Source organism: Lissotriton helveticus (genome assembly GCF_964261635.1).
Source record: "Lissotriton helveticus chromosome 1_1 unlocalized genomic scaffold, aLisHel1.1 SUPER_1_unloc_55, whole genome shotgun sequence".
Taxonomy (NCBI): domain Eukaryota; kingdom Metazoa; phylum Chordata; class Amphibia; order Caudata; family Salamandridae; genus Lissotriton; species Lissotriton helveticus.
In genome coordinates, this window is record NW_027611698.1 from 162428 (window position 1) to 186145 (window position 23718).

At 44.1% G+C, this 23718-nt stretch overlaps 1 protein-coding gene across 6 annotated transcripts in view; it reads left to right on the forward strand.

The window, feature by feature from the left end:
- Nucleotides 1-23718, forward strand: part of LOC144806239 (uncharacterized) — a 115338-nt gene that overhangs the window by 35702 nt on the left and 55918 nt on the right. For all 6 annotated transcript variants that reach the window (XR_013605733.1, XR_013605734.1, XR_013605735.1 and 3 more), the window contains exon 2: nucleotides 18975-19044. The gene's annotated coding sequence lies outside the window, so the exon portion shown is untranslated. The remainder of the gene's footprint in view (nucleotides 1-18974; nucleotides 19045-23718) is intronic.

The window sequence follows — 23718 nt, forward strand, 5'->3', positions numbered from 1 at the left end:
ACACACACACACACACACACACAACCCCCCCACACACACAACCCCCCACACACACAACCCCACCCTGGGCTCACCAGTGTCCTTCCTGCCTACAATGAGAACACTGATTTATCCCTATTTCAGCAACTGGACCTGTTCCTTACAACACTCGGGTCTTCAAATCCTTAACTTTTTTATCAGACTTGTCCTTGCTCTTATTTTCCCGATGTTCATAATATTGACCCATACTGAGTATAACGGAAGGGGTGGAGGTGGTCCACTTACTTTCGGCAGCCTGCAATCGTGTCATTATCTCAGGCAGCAAATTAGTGACAAATCTGTTTACGAATAGCCGTGTACCACCCTCCGTCGACAGATCCTGACCACTGAAATTAATGAATACTTTCTCAAACCAAGTAAAGAAATCAGACACATTTTCGTCCTTTTTCTGTTTACAAGCCGACAGCTTATCACAATCCACCTTACGTGGAGGAATAAGGGTTTGCTTATATGTTATAATACGAGCAGGTATAGCTAAGATCTCTGCTTGAGGCTTATCACTCGGTTTCCGGTCTCTGTCCCAATCTTTAATTTGGTCCCATGTTCCACCAAAATCTGCAACATGGTCTTGGTCATGCACTTGTCTCCATATATCTACCGGGATCAATAGGCCGAAAAATAACTCAATGTCAGCAAGGGTCATAACAGCTAGGCACGAGCGGAAAATCCGTTACGTCCGCGGATTTTTCGGATTTTTAGTGAATCCGCAATCCGCGTATTTTACGTATTTTCCACAAAATCCGAAAAAAAAATCCGCGGATGTAACGGGTTCAAAAGTTGAACCCCCACTCATGTAACTATTTTACAATGGCGCCAGCAAGCTGCCAGCGCCGTTGTAAAATAGTTACAAAGTTAGCTTGCACAGGAACCACTAGATAAAACGAAGCAGGTGCTGCTTTATTTTATCCAAGTGCTTCCTGTGCAAGCTAACTTTGTAACTATTTTACAACGGCGCTGGCAGCTTGCTGGCGCCATTGTAAAATACTACAGCAACAGCAGCTCACTCAAGAGACCCCTGCGCCCTTCGGCGCGATTGCATAGTAACACACACATGGTCGCTGGAACTAGTTGAAGCTCAAATGCAGTGACTCATTCATCAGCCCAGAAACAATCGAGAGCGTCGTCGAGGCTGGGCAATGTGCCTTCTTTACCAAATCTACCGTGGAAAATCAGCTGTGATGCTGGATAGACTTTGCATCCTTGACTTTCACGAGCGCAATACCCATGAGTAGGCACATTGTGTTCGCACGGGTTTCTGCACTTTCGCGAGCGTTTTGTACAATAAAACCCTCGCGAACTTGCAGAAACCCGTGCGAACACAAAAAAAAAAAAATACGCTAGGATCCGCGGATTTTGCGTATTTTCGAAATACGCAAATCCGCAAATCCGCGGATTGCCAATACGCAAAATCCGCTCACCCCTATTAACAGCCGAATTAGCTGCCTCAGTAAGTTCTTTGTAATAAGCCGTAGGATTCTTACGGGGGTCGGGAAGCTGGGCTTTTAATGCGAGAACCTCGCTTCTCTTTCAAGGGGTATAAACCCACTGTTCTTGAAAACGTGTCGTGTCACATAACTCTTATCCGCCTGTAATCGAAATTGTCTATCAGTTTGTTCAATATTCTTCTCTACTTTTGCTTTCTCATATGCCACAGCCTTTTGCCTAATTGTCTGACAGGATTCAATTTTTTCCTAATTTCTCCTCTCGCATTCGCCGTCGTTTTGCTTCCTTTAACCATAGGGTCAAAGAGTCGAACATTGCCTGACGGCTCCTTTTGGCGAACAATTTATTTTGCAAATAATTAATTTTTCTTTCATCAAAAGACCCCGTTAAGGGCCATTGCAATTCCTGATTATCTTTGGTGTACATCTTCCAGATCGTATTAAACAAAATGGAAGAGATACCATGTTTAACATACATATCAAAACTCGGGCTGCCCTCCGGAGGAGCAGGCTGCCTTTCATCCAAACGCCCACTCTTCCGACTACAGCAACATCCAAAACACAATTTACTAAAACACAACATATTTATTCATTCAACAACTCGTACTTTCCAAACACACCATTCACCAGGACATGTCCATCTTCTATATACTCATTCGTTCTCAGATCATACAATCGCATTCACCACTCACACATGGGCTTCATAAATTTCGATTGATAACCAAAGTACAGCCGGCGTTCTTAATACAGTACAAATAGGCGTCAATTCCAAATTCATGTCTTCCAAATCGAACAGAGCCCGTTGACTGTTCGGGGAATCGATCAAACCTGATTCCAGACTACACAGATTTACAAAAGAGACAGTCCAGAGACTGCCCAGAGATCATCAGACGGGCGAACCACGGACCTTCTTACGGACGATCCCATAGTCCTATGCTGGTTGGACTAGGATGACTGGGCGCGTAGCTCCAGGACCCAAGCTTACCCAGTTGCTGTTACGGGCTTTTCCGAAGAAGATCGGCCGATCGAGCACCCCTTGTGCAACACCAGGGCATCTGACGTCTCAATTAATCACCAAACAAGTCTGTGGGGCATCCACCCGTGCAGCCACTCCGCTGCCACGTCGGACCCCCAGATTCCCTGTGGTTCACCAACCACCAAATTCCAAAATACAGTTAACTGTTTCCAAAGGCACCGTTCAACAGTGCAATTCCAAAGGATGCCAAAATAAGTCACTCACCTGGTGCACTCAGGTCTGATTGCGTGTTCTCCACTGCCGACTCCTGTAGACCAACACGGTCAGCTGTTCCGGGTTAAGCCCGAAGGACTCCGGCGAAAGGTTATTTAGCAGCTGGGAAGGTCACTTGGCGCGAGAGTGGACATTTTCCGACCAAAAACTGGTTTCTCAATAGGGATCCTTTTTCAGTCCACCCACTTGACCAGAACCCCTCCCTGTCCCTTCACTCCTGCTTACAGGAGGGGATGGCCCTATCGCGGAGTCCCGGCGTAGTCGCCAACTGAATTACCCAAAAATGATATACCATAGGACTATACTTACCAATAGCCCATATACCAATTACCAATAATCAGTCAGTCGGCAATGGAGAAGGTTCAATCGTTTATTATGCAAAGTACTCTATTTAGAGGAGCCTCTCTCTCGTCCTCACTGTAGTGATGAGCCTCGTCCTTCTCTGCACAAAGTCCTCAGACCATAAGAATTTGGCACAGAAACTGGAAATAGAAAAACAATATTTATTACACCTCATGAGATGGTACTACGGTCCAAACAACACCCTTCAGTATTGTATGAAGTAGCACCCCTAACAAAGAAAGCATGGTCCTTTTATACCCACGCAGGGGCTCAAAAGGAGGTGGTACAAAACACAAGAGCAAGTTTTATGTACATATAAGGGCATATTGGAAGGCACAATCAATGAGTGGGCGGAGTTAACAGTTTTCAGAAACTAGTAAACACATTCCTATCTGGAACTAATTACTAACAGCTGCAGACCCTACTGGACATGCCTGGGCATGCGTGAAAGTGGGGGATGCTAAATATAGCCTGTTGCTGGGCAGATTTCAGGCGCAGTTAACAAGAAGGTAGGACAAAGCACATGGTGAGCACATGGCAACATGTGGCAGACAAAATGGCTGCCACAAATACAAAAAGGAGTCCGCACGATGTTACAATAGTTGCTGAAAACAGCATATCTTATGCTAATGCTTAAACCAGCCGCTGCCAAATTACAACATCTCAAAGGTGCTGTAGAGGAGACTACTGGATCACATTCAAAACAGTGCATATATACTTTCAGCATAACACATGAAACCCCTTACATGGAAAAGTACCACTTCTCGTGAAGCCAAAAAGGAAAGCCCATATAAGGCACAGTTGATTAGTTTGAAACTCAGCTATGCTATTATGGGGGCAGGTCAGAGAAGGTGACTCCCTTTCGTTCTGGTGCACGGGAGTACAGGCACGGCGCCTACAGGAATGTGCCTATCTGACTTAAAAGGCAGATGCGACCTTGAGTTCCCAGGACCAGAAGTAATGGTTCATTCTTAGCCTAGGCTGACCGCTCAGTTTCTATCCTAAAGGGTGTCACGTGCTTTCGGAACTAAACTAAGTGAGGACGGGGAAACAAAACGAAGATGGCGCCTATTCGGCCAAGGCCCGATTTTCCCATGTCTCTAGTACGAGCGTATTACAAGGAGTTTCGCTGCAAAGTAATATTTCGTATATTGGATATATTACACCAATATCATATATGTCGGATTTTATCTCTTCAGAACTGCAATGGTAATAGAAGCAGATAAAAGTAATTAGCAAAATAAGCACATTGAACAGAATAAATAGTTCCACCATCTTTCTAAAACAATGTACATATGCAAGCATATAAAAACTGTATATAGCGTTTTCCTACTATGCTTTCCCGTGTGTGTGTGACTGTGTGTGTGTCTGTTGGTCTCTGTGTTTCTGTCTCCCATTCCCTGTAGGGAAAGTATGTAGCTCCTCGTGTAGAAGAGTCGGTCAAGAAGGAGCACACTGTGTAGTGTAGTTCCTATTATCCCAATATGCTCTGCGCATTGGAATAATATCTTCAATAGTATAGACGTAGGACAGAGGTTAACTAGGTCTTCTACTGACGATATTAGACTTAAGTTTTGTGTGCCAGCTAGCTCAGAGTTCACTAGAAACTTTCTCGAATAGGCAAGGAGGAGTTTAACCTCCCTGGATAGACAAGAAGGGATTTAGTTTCTGACAACCATAGAACATGACAACTTTGCTCTCCCTAATCAAGAGTATATCTCCAGAGTCGTGTGAAAACAAAAGACAATTATTTTACTCAGTCAGTACGTGCATACTTAGTTTCACCAGATTGTAGAGAAAGAAGATATGGGCGTGTTCAATAAAAGGGTGTTCTTTATTGATCAGTCTCTTTTCTCATACAAGAGAAATGAATCGCTACAATTGCAATACTTAAGGTTAAGTAAAGTGCATACAGTAAAAGCAGGTTTATAAAATAATACTGTAAAAGCATTGATATGGTTTCTTAGCCATATGATACTTTAAAATGTATAAAAGATATACATACATATATACATTGACTAATCATACTCAACTGGTGCTTCTAACTACGCCTACCCCGGTGTACCTGACCTAAGCCCCCTACGTGGGAGGGAGTAAGTAAGTAGCAGTTTAAGTTAAGTTTGTTTTGCCAAGAATCTGACTCAAGAATTCTCTGTAAGGGGTTAGTCAGTTCAGTACCTGGGATTTAGAAGGCAGGAGGGCTGGTATCTCGTTCTCAGGACTCGGTATCCCAGTCACCCGCGAGGGCAAGCTGGAAACGCAGGAAGCTGGATTTCTCGGCAAGAGAAAAGACAGCGTCTTCCTCAGCGCGTCAAAAGGGAGGGGCAGCGTCCGTGGACTCTTTGCATCAGCTGGGCTCTCCGGCAAGTAGTCACTGCTCCAAGCTCATCACCACCGTGTCTCTGCTTAGGGCAGCGTCGGTATATTTATACCTGAAAGGTGCCGAGTTTGACGTAAGGATGGACATAAGACGGCAGTAAGGATGACATTAAGAGCTGGTCGTTCTTACATTCTTTACAGGAGTTCTCGAACGAAATCAAAACAATGGCAGCGGGGGATTTCACAGGTCTGCTGGAGGCTTGGTTTGTTTACAGAACTCGATGTGCTTTCTAGGGGGCTGGAGGAATCGTGCTTGCCTAATGTGACAGCATGCGCTATGACTTAATCTGAAAACGGGTTTCTGTGCCGTTGTATGGACATTAGTGAATAATAACCGGACAAGGGTCAGAAATAGGAGTATCGATACAGGTCCCTAGATAAACATACTACACCCACTCCACGCTTTTATGTCCATATTTACTAACCTACGCAATAGTAAACAAAACCAATAGTGCATGTGTATACCGAACCACCCCAAAATACATTTATTGCATTTGAAAAATGGCATATGCGAAATACACGAAAAATGAGTATAGCTACTGTATGCATTCAAGCAGTGTAATCATTCAAAAGGATGCACATTTTATATCAGCATGAATGATTTGCGCAAATAACACATGAAATGGCTCTTAATACAGAAGAAAAAGGTGCGAGACCACTTCATCACATATAAATACAAATACTTGTAAATAAGCTAGAGGTTGAGGTAATGTATTGTCTCTAGAGTTCCTAAAAAATAGAAGCTCTGTTCTCTAAGAATAGTTCTACTTTAAGCAGAAGATAGTGCCAAAAAAGGTAAATATTTTGGATTGGGAAAAAGTTATCATTTTTCAGGGGAGAAGAGGAAAAAATAGTTCACAGTTGCTTTGTTTTTTCAAAGCTGAAGGCCAAATTCAGAGTTCAGGGAACGCTGTGTGCAATTTTGCTCAAAGTCATTCTCTCTGTTCTGGTGAAAACATAATTTCAGACAGACTCTCGAAAAAACAGTCTACCGCTTCTGGTGAAAGTTCGACCAAGTTGGAAAATGTTGCTACCATGCAGTCATGAACATGTTCGCTTTCAGTGATGTTTCGATCAGCACTGCTTACAGAAGGTCGTACCTGGTTGATGCTGCTTTCATCCTGTACTTCACTACCCTTCAATCGTAGTGGTGAAGTCTCCACGAATGCCGTCATCAGGAAAGGTAGCCGCTGGGGACAGCACAATGCATGAGCCTTTACTGGACTCAACAAAGTATCTGCATCCAATGGTACTTCTGATTGTAATGTAAGACAGGTGTCCAACACGCATTCTTCGCCGCATAGCATGCACCTCAATACAGGTATAACACAATTCTGCCATATGGGTCTGAACGAAAGAAACCAGGTCATATTCAGATCTCTTAGCCGGGCTAATCCAAGGACTTTAGTTATGCGGTCCCGGTAGCGTATAGCTAGGATCGTTTCTTCCATTGTTGCTGGAGTCTTGTCTGTGACATGGCTTGCCATAACGAAGCAAGAGTAGCAAAAATAAAATGCCTGCTACGAGTCCCAACAGGAGTGGAAGTCCGCCAAAGATGGAATGGCCGAAATTTGGAAAAATACCCAGGACTGCTTTAAATGGTGTTAACAGTCCCGTAAAAACGGTCTTAAATACACTCGCGATACCATTTGTATCAGAAATATTTAAGATGTCGCTTAGCATTTCTGCGAAGTGTAGGGGGCAATTTGTTGATAACAATGCATGTATCTCTCCCGTTGTCCTTGCAACTTGGAGATCATACGTTTCTTTTGATGACGTCAAGCGAATTGGCGCCTGTAGGAGCACAGTCTTCATTCTGCTTAAAGTATCAATTCGAATAGAAGAGATATTCAAACTGGGCCAAATTTTTCCCTCCCTGTCTGGAGTGTCATTCGGAAACAATACTCTCTCACAACAAGTGAACATGTAGCTCACGCTTACTAGATAAGGTTTTCCTGGCAGCAAGCCACAACATCTGTGATCCACAATTACAATGTAGCTCCCGTTAGAAAGCCGTCTAAAGAATGGTTCTATTTGCGTTGCAGGTGTGCCGAGCTGGTGACATGAAAGGTTATTTGAAGTCCCCTCACAGGCCCCATGTAAACTTATACCCTGACACAGAAGTATACCACTTAGTGATTTTTCACAATTATTACCACTAAGAAATACACTCTGTCCTTTATTACTGTAACATGTGTGTGTATAAGGTAAGTTCCATGTTGACTTAATGTATCCTTTACCCAACTTTTCATACTGGCCTGCCTGTATATATTTTTGGCAGTATCGAAACTGGAAAGTCGTTATCGGAATAGTTATTATCCCATGTATTATCCATTCAATGACAGGTCGTTCTGACATTGTCAATGGTAATCTCTCAAGTTTTTCAATGCTCAGAATTGTATACTCTGCACCCTTTTGTGCCAAGCTGATTTGTGTATCAGTAAGGTTAAAGATACTGAATAATGACGTTGTATTGATTAAACGCCAAGGCACGTAGCCTGAACGCATATTTTGTAACGTCCAGCCAAGCTGTACAATAGAACGCAATTGGGACTGACCGTGTTGCAACATCAGTAAGTCTTGCTCTATTATATCGATTGCAGGTGATACAATACTGTCCAGTGAATATATTCTGGAAGACAGTCATTAACCCATTGTCTACAACAGAAAGTGATTTTTCCAAATTAACACGGTCAATTTCCCGTATTTTTTCTGCTGTCTCAATTTGAGTTTCTTTCCAAGCTTCGTTGTAAGCTGCATATATAGAGGCCGCTATGAAACGTTTTTGACGCTGTTTGCGTGGTCCCATAATGAAATCACGCAAGTCAGCACCTTCTTTAAGTAAAGTCAAGTGTTGCTTAATTTCAACCAGTGTGGATGTTTGTAGCCATTCAAGGCAGAGTTTCCCTACACTGTAAGTAGTTACAATCCCTGGATGTTGTCTCTGGGAGTATCTAAGGTCTGGCCTGGTCAATGTGAACCCCTGTGTTTTGTTCAGGAATCTATCTTGACAGTTATTTGTGTCTGTGGGCCAGATCAACCATTTTTTCCAATCAGGATGTGTTCTGTTTTGGTTCAAAATATGGGATATGTCTATCTCAACATCTGTAGTGCTATTACTGTCGGGTGTTGGCTTTGGAATAGACGGTTTGTTTAAGTCTTTGATTTTGGCTAGGCCAAGACAGGTTGTCTGTTGAATTGTATCATTCAAAAATATAATTTGTTCTGGGATCATGCAGGCTCTAAATAATGATTCTATACCTTGCACTTGCCAATCTTTTGTACCCCAGATCGTTTTCGTTTCAATATTATTGTTCCAGAAATCAAAACCAAATGTTTTCATTTTTTCAAAAAATGTCTCTGAATAGATTAACTTTGTGTTTGTAAGCATGGTTTTCATTCCTGTCTTATTTAACAGTCTAAAATAAAACGTTTCTGCATTACTTGTGTTAAACCCTGAGAAGTATGAACATTTATCATAAAATGTTTTTGAACTTCCTTTTGGTGGAGTTGCACAATGTTCCCATTGGTTATAATTTAAAACTTTTCTAGGTTGAGCAGATTTATGCAGATAATGGTTACCATAGTGGTTGTAACAATACATCTGGTCATAATTAGATGAACCTTGCAAATAATCATGTTCTGTAAATTTAGCTGACATCACTAGATCTGACATCATACCATTAATACTTTCAAAGTCCCAATCATCAGCGAATGTGCTTGGTTTTTACAAAGTCACTCAATGAAATCTTGAATTGATGAGGATACTTCAGGAGCTCGACCGGACCATAGATTTCGTAATCAGTTTTGTCCCATGCTACCCCACCGGGTATAGGATTGGCTGTGAAGTTTACTGAAGAAAGTTCTCTTTTCTCGATGTGTGAAGACTTGTGTGGTTTCAGGACCAGGTTGATATTCTGACTTGCTGTGTCCATTGTAACATATTTTCCCTCAATAAAATGTCCCAAGCATAGTACCATGATGAGCCAAAGTATGAAGATGAATACACCTAGTGCCACCCAAAGTTCAATCCATGGAGAAATCAGATAGGTTTCTTTTAGTTGATGAAAGAGTTCCTTTGCTTTATCTTTAAAAGTTTTTGTTGTTGGTTGTTCCCCAGGTTCACTTGCATCCTCAGAAAAATCATCGAAGTTGATGAAGTAGCCTGATGCTGTTCTGTCAATTGTTTCAATTGTTTCTGGATTCCTTTTTGCTTTTTGAATTTGCTTTGTTTCATTAGCATAGTCAGTGGTTCCATCATTGTAGATTGGTGTTTCTTGATGTAAAATTTTGATTTGGGTTTCCAGAGGTTTAAGCTCCATGGCTTTGTTGCATAGTCCTAGTTGAGTCACTGTAGGTTTATCAAATGTGATTAGTCTCTCAGTTTGAACCTCTGTATTTGTAGCAAACTTTTGTGTTCCACTACTTCTTGGGAGTCCACTTGGCCTACTACTTGTTATCGGCCACATGATTGTGGTTTAACCAGGTCGATGGATATAACTCGGTTCTCCTTTTTACCAGCAAGGGGTGGAAATACTACTGATCTTGTCCCGTTGACAGACAAGACAGGAACTGCTTTTCTGTAAGAAGACCCAAATTCCTTCTTTACCGCGATCTTCTCTCTGACCAGATCCCCGATTTTTGGAATCCAGACAGACCTTGCTGGGACAGGTGGTTTCTCTTCAGTGGCTGTTGGCTGTGGTTTCAGCTTTATGTTGCTCAGGTCTTTTCTTTTTTCATTTAAGTCCTGTAACATAGCCAAACGATCTTTGATATCAAAGCATTTTTCTTTCACCACTGAAGTTTGACTATCGAGGTCCTGGATCAACATTCTAGTCCCAAACAATAGTTCGTACGGACTGAGACCTCTCAGAGAATTTCTTGGCAGATTATTAAGACTACGTTGGACACTTATTAAATGTTTGACCCACCCAGCTCCCGAACCTAATACCTTTGCCGTTATAGATTGCTCTATGCCTTGGTTTTTTCTTTACACCATCCCGTTTCCCTCAGGAAGGAAGTGAGAAGAGTCCCGCAATGTAATGCCCATGCTGGCCATGCCCCCCCTTCATAAGCTCGAGAGCTAAAAGGCAGGATATTGGTCAGAATGTAGCATGCTTCTAGCGTATATGCCATTATAGACTCGCAAATCTTTTATAACAGTTCAGACGTCAGCCGAGTGCTGGGGTCTACATCTATAAGTGAAAATAGTCTCTACATGTTAATATGACGTATTATTCATACTGTTTTTTTTTTTATTGTTTAATCCAATCTCGAGCGAAACGCCATGGTAATATACCGTCTCGGTCGCCACTGCGATCTCTGTTACAGTCTGGGCAGTTTTTTACAAATATGTGATGTTCCAGGCTCATTCCTGGCCACCAGTATATTGATTGTAATTCTTCCAGAGAATCCCTAAGCTTAAGGTGTCTAAGACCCTCACCCATATGTGCGTCTGCTATTAACAAGAGTCTCCTGTTCGTGTTTGGAATTACTCAATCCCCCACTCCATGGATTAGAGCAAAAGGAACGGAGTTTGCATCGATTATGTATGTATAATTGAGTGGATAGTTGATGGGTAGCGCTGAGCAGTCGCCTTTTGATGACTTTTTCACCGCCAGCATTGTTTCCCCTTCAATGTTTTTTTCAGAACACTTTTTTGTAGCTACGGAAGCCGATTTAGTTGTTTCCGCTGTGGCTGTCTCAGCCAATGAATTCCCTGCAACGTGAACGCCATCACGCTGATCACTCAGTGAATGTATCACGTGAGTCTTTCGTAGTTCTTTCTTTAAAAGAACTACTTGTTCCCAAAGCGATTTTTGCTTGATTGTGGCACCTGTGTCCTCTTTGTAACCGTTTTGAATCCATTTCTGTAAATCGTTATTGTATGATTTGACGCAGTAATACGAATCGCACACTATTAGTGTCGGAAATTCGCGATCGGCATTATCTAGCGCCATTTTTAACGCTATTATTTCAGTTTGTTGTTCTGAATTGTTTTCCACTGAGTGTGTTTTCGTAAATAGAGGTTTCAATTTACCTCCTCACCACACCTCTTTTATAATCTCGCATGTAGCGTTATATGCTTGCTCTCCCCAAACTGAGGGTTGAGCATGTCCGTCTGTATATATTACACAGGCGTACTGTCGTATGGGCAGAATGTCGATTGGCAGAGGATATTCTCTTTCATATTCTAGTTTTTTTAAATTTTTTCATTTCCGGATCAAAATAGTATTTTACTTTGTCTGTAGTAAAAGAATTTTCCCATTGTATCCATTTTGGATTTAGTGCCATAGTAGGTAAATTACATGGGCTTGTTAATGCCTCAAAAGCTGATTTTGCTGTTCTGACTAATCCGTCTGCCGTCAGCTTGGTCTCTTTCTCTTGCTACAGCTGTTTGAACCGCATGAACAATGTTTTCTTTGATGCTGAACGTTTTTTCAGCTTCTGTGTACAAATGAGATTTGTATGCTATTGGGACCGTTTCTCCCTCATTAGAGGTTAGGTATGTGAATCCGCATCTTCCTGGGATGACTCGGATTACAAGGTTGCGTGTGTTATCGCGTGTTTGTAGTTTTGTTTTAACTAACATGTCTGTTTGTAAAGATCTCAAAATTTCTGTGTGTTTTTGAGTCCAATTGATTCTTTTAAAATCTGGTCTTATTAAGTCATAGAGAGGTTTAACCCTCTCTGCATAATTTAGAATATAAGTTCTTCCGAAATTCAGGAAACCTAGAATTGATTGTAAGTTTTTCAGCGTTCTTGGTGCTTGGATTACAGCACATTTCTCTAGGCTGGATTTTGCACAGCGGTCCCGTTGAACAGTGGGCGCGTAACTTTGAAAGCGACTTTTTGATGCCACGTCGGAAACTGTTTTTGAATCACCATTAACTGTCCCAGTAGACAAATTGAACACCTCGCTGAGCGGTGGGCGTTTAACTTTGAAAGCGACAATTGATGCCTCTGTGGGAATTGTGTCTGCACTATCATTAACTGCTCGAGTAGACATTGGAAACATCTAGGATTAAGTTCGACACCCCCCGACCGCCTGTCTGGATGGTGGGTAAATTACGCCCAAAAATTCCATATCGTCCATTTTGAAGTAAGAGGACAAAGGTCACCCACTGAAAATTCATGGGTTCATGTCCTTGATAGATCTACGGTTTGAAGGTTGTGCCATATATGTCCTGAGGAAGACCCGCAGGTCGAGGTTCTCAGTCACCCCTGAACCAAAAGACGGGTCGAAACGTCGACGCTTCTTTAAATGCAAATTGGACCACCAGGAATTACATTATACACGCTATTCACGACTGTATAAATGTATAAGTGTAAATAATCAGTGGTCGTTTGCCGGATAAGCTGGAATTTTTAATCAGCTTTATTTAATTAATTGAAATTGTTTATTTTCTGTGTCACTTTTCTTTGAGGCTTGCAAAAAAAAAAATCACCTCTTTTTTCCTTTCTTGCACCTTCTTAGTAGCAAATTGCTCTCCTTTTTACCGTTAGTATTAAAAAATGTACAAATGTATATAAAGAATCTATTTAGATGGAGTAATTCATTAAAACTCCCCTTTTTTGAATAACCATGGGTTTTGTCAGGTAGTTGCATTGTTTTGATAAATGAACCACAGATTGATTCTTTAGAGCGGGTTAATTCGAAGGCCCGTACAATAATGACAAATATTCAATTACGAATATGACTGTACCGCCTCTTGATGTCAGTCCATTTTCTATTAGCTTAAGAGTTATAGTTTTTCTTAAGCTGACCGGGATGAGTATTGCCCGGGTCAGTTTGCAGGAGACTTGTGTCGTCTGCTAGGAGTTGAGCTGCTATTCTAGCTGCCTCCCTTTCTCCCTCGCTGTCTGACATTTTACTGACAGCAAGGTTTTTTGTTTTTGTTGCAGATCAGGTTTCCACGGAAACAAAGATTAGGTGCACAATATTTTGGAACACTGTATCCTTCAACGTTGAATAAACCAAAAAACCATACATCGGAGTCTCCTCCTACTAAGTTTGGCGGATTTTAACCTTTGACCCACTCCAGACGTCTTTGGAGTATTACGGGAGAAAGGGTCTTTGTGAAAAAGCACGACTGAGTTACTCTAATGTCTTGCGTTAGATTTATCGCCTTACCAAACGTTGGGCGCCATGTAGTGTAGTTCCTATTATCCCAATAGGCTCTGCGCATTGGAATAATATCTTCAATAGTATAGACGTAGGACAGAGGTTAACTAGGTCTTCTACTGACGATATTAGACTTAAGTTTTGTGTGCCAGCTAGCTCAGAGTTCACTAGAAACTTTCTCGAATAGGCAAGGAGGAGTTTAACCTCCCTGGATAGACAAGAAGGGATTTAGTTTCTGACAACCATAGAACATGACAACTTTGCTCTCCCTAATCAAGAGTATATCTCCAGAGTCTTGTGAAAACAAAAGACACTTATTTTACTCAGTCAGTACGTGCATACTTAGTTTCACCAGATTGTAGAGAAAGAAGAGATGGGCGTGTTCAATAAAAGGGTGTTATTTATTGATCAGTCTCTTTTCTCATACAAGAGAAATGAATCGCTACAATTGCAATACTTAAGGTTAAGTAAAGTGCATACAGTAAAAGCAGGATTATAAAATAATACTGTAAAAGCATTGATATGGTTTCTTAGCCATATTTATTTTATTTTTTTATTTTAATTTCTTATATCGCGCCGGAATCAATCCCGTAAGGGTATCTCCGCGCTTTGCCAGCCATGAGCATTAGCAGAGTCAGTGAGAGAGATTAATGGGGCTGGAATGCTTCCCGGAAGAGGAGAGTTTTTAATGTTTTTCTAAAGGAGAGATGGTTGGTGGTCATTCTCAAATCTGTTGGAAGCTTATTCCATAAGGCAGGGCCGACTGAGGAGAATGCTCGGTCTCCTTGTCTGGATTTTTTTGTTGCAGGGGGTTTCAGAAGAGCTTGGTTGCTTGAGCGGAGTGACCGGCTAGGTTGGTACAGCTCCAGTGATTGAGAGAGATATTTAGGACTATCCCCATATAAGCACTTGTGGACCGTACAGCATATCTTAAAACTGATGCGCTGCCGTATAGGGAGCCAATGCAGTTCATCCAACAAGGGCTTAGAGGGAGTCCTAGCCGGTGCACTCATGACCAGTCTAGCCGCAGTATTCTGGACTACCTGCAAACGGCCTACTGCATCTGCGTTTGCTAATGTCAGCAGGCCGTTGCAGTAGTCCAGACGGCTGGTAACCAGGGCCTGTACGAGTGTCCTCCTGTAGATGTCAGGGAGATACGGGAAGACTCGTCTTAGAAGGCCAATGGTATGGAAGCACAGTCCTGCAATGTGGTTGGTATGTTCCTTAAGGGTCAGTTTTTGGTCGATTTTTACGCCTAGATTTTTAACGTGTGGCTTTGATGTTGGAACTGGACCCAAATCCAGCGGCCACCAGTCTGGAGACCACAGAAGACTTGCTTTGCCGAAGAGCATAACCTCTGTTTTTGCAACGTTACATTGGAGGCAATTTGCGGCCATCCAATGTGACACTGCCCTCATACCCTCAGCAAAGTTTTCCTTGACTTTAGGGCCAAGGGAGCTGAAAGGGTAGAGGAGCTGGGTGTCATCAGCGTAGGAGACCGGTGTGAACCCATACTTCCGCACAATCTCAGCAAGGGGGGCCACATATACATTAAACAATGTAGGGCTAAGGCATAAGCCCTGTGGCACCCCCTTCGTGAGCACCCTCGAGGTGGAGCGGTAGGGGCCCAGGCTAATAGATTGCGACCTCCCGGAAAGGAAGCTCTCCAGCCAGGATAGTGCTGAGCCTCCAATCCCCACTCCCTGCAAACGGCTGAGGAGGATGTTATGAGACACGGTATCAAAGGCCGCGGACAGGTCCAACAGCACTAGAATCATGGAACCCCCTCTATCCTGTGACATTTTGATCTTATCAGTCACCGAGAGGAGGGCCGATTCAGTGCTGTGGTTGGGCCTGAACCCAGATTGTGATTGGTCCAGACCCCCTGTCGCCTCGATAAAGCTGGAAATGATGGTGTTGACGTGTTTCTCAGCCAGTTTGCTAATAAAAGGGAGGAGGGAAATAGGGCGGAGGTTGGAGAGCTCTGACCAAGGTAGGGTTGTGTTTTTGCGTATGGGGTTCACAACCGCTTCTTTCCAGGGTTGTGGAAGTTGCCCTTCGGCAAAGGAGAGATTCATTAGTCTTTGAATAGTGGGGCCTAAAGACTCCGTCAGGGGGGGAAATCATTTTGGCAGGGATCAAGTCATTGGGGGAGCCGGTCTTCATTTTGTTAATAAGTGTGGTCAATTGTTGAAGAGTTATTTCTGGGATTACATAAAGGGTATTCCCAGGGGTCACCGTTAGAGAGATTTCAGAGGCCACAGTCTCTAGAGGGCCTGAGACTTTCATAATTTTCGTATATATCCCCTCGATTTTATCTTCAAAAAACTGGGAGATTTTATTGCAGAGATCTTGGGTAAAAACATTCGGGCTCTCACACATTACTGGGTTGGTGAAGGCCTGTATAACCTTAAATAGCTCTCGAGTAGAATTGCCTGCCTCTATTATTTGGGAGGTAAGACTAATTTTCCTCGCTTTTTTAATATTTTTGTAGTAAGTGGTCATAGCTACCAGATATCGTTCCTTGTCTTACCCCTTATGTGTCCGTCTCCATCGCTTCTCTAATTTCCTACATCCCTGCTTTTCTGCTTTGAGGGCCTCAGTGTACCAAGTTTCCCTCTTAGCCATAGTTGGCTGTTTAACCGTTTTCTGAGGAGCCAGTATGTTAATGGCTGTCACCAGAGTGGAGTTAAATTTGGAGAGAGATGTCTCGACGTCATCCGAGTTTAAAAGTACTGGCTGCTTCCAGATTTGTGCGAAACTGGCAGGAGTGACTTTATGCCATGGTCTGCGTTTAATGGGCTGTGTAATAAGGTGATTAGTGGATTGAGGTAGATACAGAAAAGAAAAGTCTAGCATTTTATGATCAGACCAGTAGATGTACTTGGGGGGTTGACAGTAAACTTTAGGGAGGGAAGTAAAAATTGGGTCCAGGGTGTGGCCACCTGTGTGGGTGGGACCATTGTTACGAAGATGAAGGCCCAGTAGAGCAAGATCTGTCAAAAGTGCTATTGTATCAGGGTGGTCTGCAGCATCAATGTGAAAATTGAAGTCTCCGAGTAAAATAAAATTTTCGTTGGTTTTAATATAGGGAGCTAAGAGTTCTGTCAAGGCTAGGGAAAACCCAGCATTAGGTCCGGGTGGACGGTATACTAGTGCCCCTTTCCAGTGTACCTTAGGGCTAGCTTTTAGATGAAAGATTACTACTTCCATAGTAGGTAGCATTACTTGTTCTAGAACCCTAATATTCAGAGTATCTTTATATATAATGGCGATCCCGCCTCCTACTTTCTCAAGCCGATCCTAGCGAAGAATTTTGTACCCCATAGGTATTCCTAAGGTGATAGCGGGGATAGTGTGGGGTTTGAGCCAGGTTTCAGTAATAAAACAAATCTCTGGTTTGATACTGTGTATAGTGTCCCAGAGTTGTGTATGATGTTTAGGGAGGGACCTTACATTTAGTAGAAAACTTTTCCAACCTTTAGGAATATCAGGATTATCACAGGGGCGCCCAACTCTAATATGGGAATGAGTAGCATGAAAACCACATAAAATGCAGGAGAAAGGCCCTTCGGGACATATTGACAATCTGTTATTACAACTATATTTGTCCTGGGGTTGTAGGGCAAGTAGGACATGTGCAGAATACCTGATATGAGGGGTGGTTGTAGGAACGTCCATAATACCAAGTGCGGCAGAGTAGCAGGCCCCTGGCCCCGTCCTGTCGCGGACGGGCGCAGACGGGCAGCTCTTTGGCAGGTCTTAGGCGGGGCTGCGCGCGATCGCTGCGCGCTCGGGGGGTGCGAGGGCTATATAGCCCTGTGTTCAGCCACTAGAGCGCTAACCGCTCCTAGTGGGACCGGAAGTGCCGCAAATGCCTACCACCCCCTTGCTACAGTGGGAGGCGGCAACCAGCGCTATCAGTGACTGTGAAGGCACACGAGTGTGTCTAGAGGCAAGTGTTGCTGTAAAATGAGTGCGGGAAATGCGGTTTCCAATTTTAAAAATAGTACACAGTTTTTAAAAATTAGTGCAAGTTCAATTATAAAAGTGACACAATCACTATCACGATCTTTTCAATCCTCAAGAGCGAGGCTGACCGGCAAGCGGGTTGGAGACACTGCCACCGTCTCCTTCCCGCAGCGAGCTCCTGCGGTGCTCCGCCTATATAGCCCTGTGTTCAGCCACTAGAGCGCTAACCGCTCCTAGTGGGACCGGAAGTGCCGCAAATGCCTACCACCCCCTTGCTACAATGGGAGGTGGGAGGCGGCAACCAGCGCTATCAGTGACTGTGAAGGCACACAAGTGTGTCTAGAGGCAAGTGTTGCTGTAAAATGAGTGCGGGAAATGCGGTTTCAAATTTTAAAAATAGTACACAGTTTTAGAAAATTAGTGCTAGTTCAATTATAAAAGTGACACAATCACTATCACGATCTTTTCAATCCTCAAGAGCGAGGCTGACTGGCAAGCGGGTTGGAGACACTGCCACCGTCTCCTTCCCGCATATGATACTTTAAAATGGATAAAAGATATACATACATATAAACATTGACTAATCGTACTCAACTGGTGCTTCTAACTACGCCTACCCCGGTGTACCTGACCTAAGCCTAATACATGGGAGGGAGTAAGTAAGTAGCAGTTTAAGTTAAGTTTGTTTTGCCAAGAATCTGACTCAAGAATTCTCTGTCAGGAGTTAGTCAGTTCAGTACCTGGGATTTAGAAGGCAGGAGGGCTGGTATCTCTGTCTCAGGACTCGGTATCCCAGTTACCCGCGAGGGCAAGCTGGAAACGCCGGATGCTGGATTTCTCGGCAGGAGAAAAGACAGCATAACTCTCAGCGCGTCAAAAGGGAGGGGCAGCGTCCGTGGGCTTCCTGCATCAGCTGGGCTCTCCGGCAAGTAGTCACTGCTCCAAGCTCATCACCACCGTGTGTTTGCTTAGGGCAGCGTCGGTATATGTATACCTGAAAGGTGCCGAGTTTGACGTAAGGATGGACATAAGACGTCAGTAAGGATGACATTAAGAACTGGTCGTTCTTACATTCTTTACAGGAGTTCTCGAACGAAATCAAAACAATGGCAGCGTGGGATTTCCCAGGTCTGCTGGAGGCTTGGTTTGTTTAGAGAACTCGATGTGCTTTCTAGGGGGCTGGAGGAATAGTGCTTGCCTAATGTGACAGCATGCGCTATGACTTAATCTGAAAACGGGTTTCTGTGCCGTTGTATGGACATTAGTGAATAATACCCGGACAAGGGTCAGAAATAGGAGTATCGATACAGGTCCCTAGATAAACATACTACAACTGCATTGAATAATTTCTTGGTATGCACTTTTTATTAGTATTACAGGAAATCACAATGATTGATTGTCTCCGTTATATTCTTCTTTCCCACAGGGTCTTTCTCTTCAGTCCCTTTGGTGTGCCTCGGCCGCCGTCGTCCCTCAGACAGAAGGAAAAGACTCAAGTAAGTGTTTTTGCTGTATGGTTTAGTCAAGGGAGGATGTGTGGGATACATAATAGCTATGCATAAATGTGAAGGGAGGGTGTAGAGGTTGGAGCAGCCAAAAGAAAGAGTAGCCGATGATTTCTGCTCTTGTCTTTGTTTCTGTCTCACTTATTTCCTTTTCCCTGGGTCCCTTTCACCCCTCAGCCTTTCCAAAAGTCCCGTAGACGCACACGCACCTGTAAGAGCCACGTCACTCCGGGGCCGTGGCGTGGTGATTCCGCGTCCTTCAGTGAGGTCTGGTCTTCTGCTTCGGCTTTCCCTCCTCCGCCAGGTTAGGGTGCTCTGCTCGGCAACAAGCTGTGAGCTCCCCTGGGCTCCGGTTCTCTCTCTCGTAAAGCTGTTAGCCCTTCTCTGTCTTTCCGGTCTTCCCCTGCTGGTTTCTCCGCCTTGCGTTCCCATGCCGCGTGTAGCTGGACCAACTACTGACCAACCTGACGTGCTCTCCGTCCCCGCCTTCTTCAAGTGTGTATCCTCTGATGTCCGTCCTCTGCTCCGTCTTAAAGGGGCCGCCTGCCGATTCCCCTCTCTCCACTTCTTGATAACAGCAAAGTGGACAACTGGTAAAAGGGTACTGTGAATATAGGGGGGGAGAAATATATGAAGGGATGGCATGGCACTCCTTATCCTCTATCCCATCGTCTACCACAGGTGCTACCTGACACACCCCACCCCCAGACACACCCAAAAATAGCTTATCCTAAAAAACCACCTCCCAAAAACAAGATACCAAACAAAAGGAAAATCTTAGGAGCTTCAGGTGATGTCCCTAGTGTCTGATTACTGGTGTTTGTTTAGGTTTACAGGAGTCCAGATGTTACATAGCAGACCTTGTCTATGCATGCCGTGTATTTTTCATTCATTATTGTCGTATTTATGAAATCCACTCATCGCGTGCCAGAAAGTAGAAGTATTTGGCTACATTTGTTTATATAGCGCCAGATTAGATCTGGTCTGTGTCTCCTGCTCCACAGCTTGTACCCGTAAAAGTGCATCAATGTCTCCTTCCCTTGGAAGCAAATCCACTTGTATTCCAGTTTAAGCATATTTATTCTCATAGAATCACTTTCAAAATCCACTGTTCCTCAAGTAAATTCAAATTCAGTCTGCCCAATTCATTTTGGGGGTTCACCTTCATCAGGGGATGCATGTGAAGAATCTTTGTTGTATGTTGTGTGCGGAAAATAGTGACATAAGAATCGAAATTTGCCTAGCATTGTGACGGTAAGTTTTAATTCTATTAAGGACACGGAGGCAAGGATTATGCTTTTCTTTCTCCGCTTTAATCCAACATCATAAACACAGCAGCCAGAAAAGCAATAAAATGATTTTTTCTTGTAACATACAGAGAAAAAACGTCATTTGCTCTTATAAGAAAAAGTAAAACTCAGTCCATGAACATCAAATCCCATAAGTCCAAGAGATAGCCTGCCACGTAGTCCTTCCTCACTGTCTCCAACTCCTAGAAAGCTCCACCATCTTACGCAGACCTCCTCTTTCTTCGCGCGAGTCACGCCTGCATTGATCTTGCTTGGCTCCATGACATGTCATGAAACATAACGACAGCCCGTGAGCGTACTTGAAACCATCCTCACAGAGTCAACACCACAACTGTGAAGAACATAAAAATGCAGGCAACAAGCCTTTCCTCGCAAAGATAAAAATAGTTTACATTCATAAGTACGGGAGGGTTCGCACCTAGTGTGCAACGGGGGGGATAGTCCTCGCCTCCATGTCCTTAATAGAATTGAACATTACCGTCACAATGCTAGGCAAATTTGGATTCTATGTCCGGACCGGAGGCTCTGATTATGCTAGTTCAAAGCTTACTTACCACTAACTGAGCAACCTCCACCACTGGCTTAAACCTCTTAGGTGGAGTCAGAAGACCAATCTGCCACCTGCATAAGGTCTTCTAATCGAGCTCCTAAGGAAAAAGCCTTCTGTAGTAGGGGATCTCTGTTTATAGTCATAATCTAGTGAATAGTCCCACCCATGTGCGTGGACCCCGGAGCAATCAAAAATAATCTCTTAAGGTGTCGAAAAAATGCAGAACTGCACAGACACTTAAGAGAGAATTTAAAGACAGATAATGCAGCCTATATAACAGGCTACACTGTCCAGTACTTCAACTAGAAATTCAACCAAAAATCCACAAACAGCAAAGTCTGTCCAGATCTCCCTTGCTTCAGCAGCAAAAACCCTCTGGAATGATAGAGAGGAAGACATAGACAGACAAGCCCCATAGGCTGTGAATATGTGGCTCAAAACAGGATACTGTGCCTTTAAGAGAACTTTCCAGAACTTCACAGTATCCCAGAATGCACTGCAGGTCCCTTTTACTTTCAGTTCTTTTTTTCCGGCTCCTGGTCCACTGTCAACTTGAGTGAGAACTGTGGATCCACGAAGTCAATCCCTCGCACTTCACGGCGGTCGCTGTCGTCAGGAGGACGGTGTAGGGGCCTTTCCACCTAGGCTGGAGGCAGTGCCGTCCAGTGTGGGCCTTGATCCAGATCCGTTCCCCAGGCTGCAGGTCATGTGGTGGCGGAGTTGCTGCTTCTGGAAGAGCCTGCAGGACCTGGCTGTGAAGATAACGTAATGTCTCTGTTAGTTTTTTACAGTAACACAAAAGCAGATCATCTACTATTGGCAGAGGCGCAGTGGACATGTGACCCGCAATGTTCAAGGGTCGCCCAAACAAAATTTCATGCGCACTCAATTTTGTTACCCTGTCAGGCGTACTTCTCATTGCCAGCAGGGCTATTGGCAGTGCATCCACCCATGACAGTTCTGTAGAAGCGCAGATTTTCCCTATCTTATTCTTCAAGACCCCATTTTCCTCTCGACTGCACCTGCTGCTGGTGGGTGGTAAGCACAATGTAGTTTCTGTGTGACCCCCAGACCTTTGCATAGGCCCCTTATTACCTGGGAAATGAACGCAGGCCCATTGTCTGAGGCCAGAAGGGTTGGAATCCCAAATCTTGGTATCAGTTCTTGCAGGAGACACTTAGCAACTGTTGATGCATCACAGTTCTTTGTGGGGTATGCCTCTGTCCATTTACTGAACATACACACTTTCACCAAGACATGCCTGAACTTGTGGGTGGAGGGCATGTCAATGAAATCCATTTGTAGGCTTTCAAACGGTCCATGGGGTGGAGGGAAGTGACCGGGTGCAGTGTGGGTACCCTTTCCAGTGTTATATTGTGCACAGATAGTGCACTGCCTGCAAAGTCTCTCAGCTGTTTGACGAAACTTGCCATGATACCAGCACTGTGAAAATAAACGAATCATGCCGTCTCTCCCCACATGTGAGGGGCCATGGAAGAGACGTGCCATTGAAGGAAGCATTGATGAAGACAGGCAGATTTTCCCATTGGGCCCAGTCCATAATCCCTCCTCTGTTTTCACACACCCTCCTTTTGCCCACTCGGCTATCTCCTCAATGTCAACTTGTTTCTGGATGTGAATGGGGTCAAACTGTAATGAGTCTTTTAATGAGTCTTTTCAGAAACCCCTCCTGAGGCAAAATAGCCGGGAGTCTAACTGCTGTTAATTTTTAAAACTATTGTTGTATAATCTGTGTTTTAAGGAACTCACTCACCCCCTGGGCACTCATTATTCGGACCAGTCGACATCCCGCATGTAGGAGAGTGGGGTCTGCAATCCCATGGCCACCCCAGATTTTTGCTTTTTGCTTCACTGATTTACGACTTTCCCTGGCTGTGGGCCTGCTAATCAGACCCACAGCCTAGCTGTTCTCTCTCTAAATTACAACCATGTACCTTAGGTGCATTTTACCAATTAGTACTGGGCCACCTTATCAGTCCCTGTACAGCATACCTTAGGTATCCAGGGCATAGGTGTACCCAGGGCCTACCAGGGGCTGAAGAATGTATTATGCCACCTCTTGCTGGCCATCCAAACAGACACAACTGGCAGCACGACAGCTGGGGCAAGGTGGTGTAAACATCCTTTGCTTTAGATATAGTATACCTATATCTAACCCTAAAATGGACACATATATTCCTATCAGTCACTCCTATGGCAGGCCTTATCAATCCTGAAGGCAGAGTGCTTGGAATTATGTGAGATGGTGCTCTGGCATGAGCTGAGCCCGTTTGCAGCTTGCGTAACCAAGTCCTAATAGCTGTTCCATGATAACGCTATACCATATACTCTTAAGTGCATTATAATTCTCGCGGTTAAATGCGAACTTTGGCATAGCATTATCAAAACATGTCGAGTAAGGTGTCATACGAATTGGAATACTAACCCCTCGCCAATTCTGGCGACGGGGTTAGCATTCCACCCTTCTGGAGGGACACGACATGTATGTAACTGTGAACCCCGGTTAAAGTCAGACATAGCCTCAGCTCCACAAAATGGATGCTGCCACCGAGACACAAGTCTGCCCTCCTGCTGCTGGGAGTCCTACCAGCAACGGAGGCCTGGACAAAGGGTTTCCTGCCAGGGGCGGTGCTAGCACCGTCCGCGACAGGATTTTGTGTATTCCAGGTAGGCAGGGCTGAAAGGAAGGTGACTGCATAGTGGCACCCCGGTGCTCACTGTGCATAGCCCCGCTCAAACCTGTTCCAGGGGCACCCCAGCCCCTGAGCTGGGGAGAGACCGGAC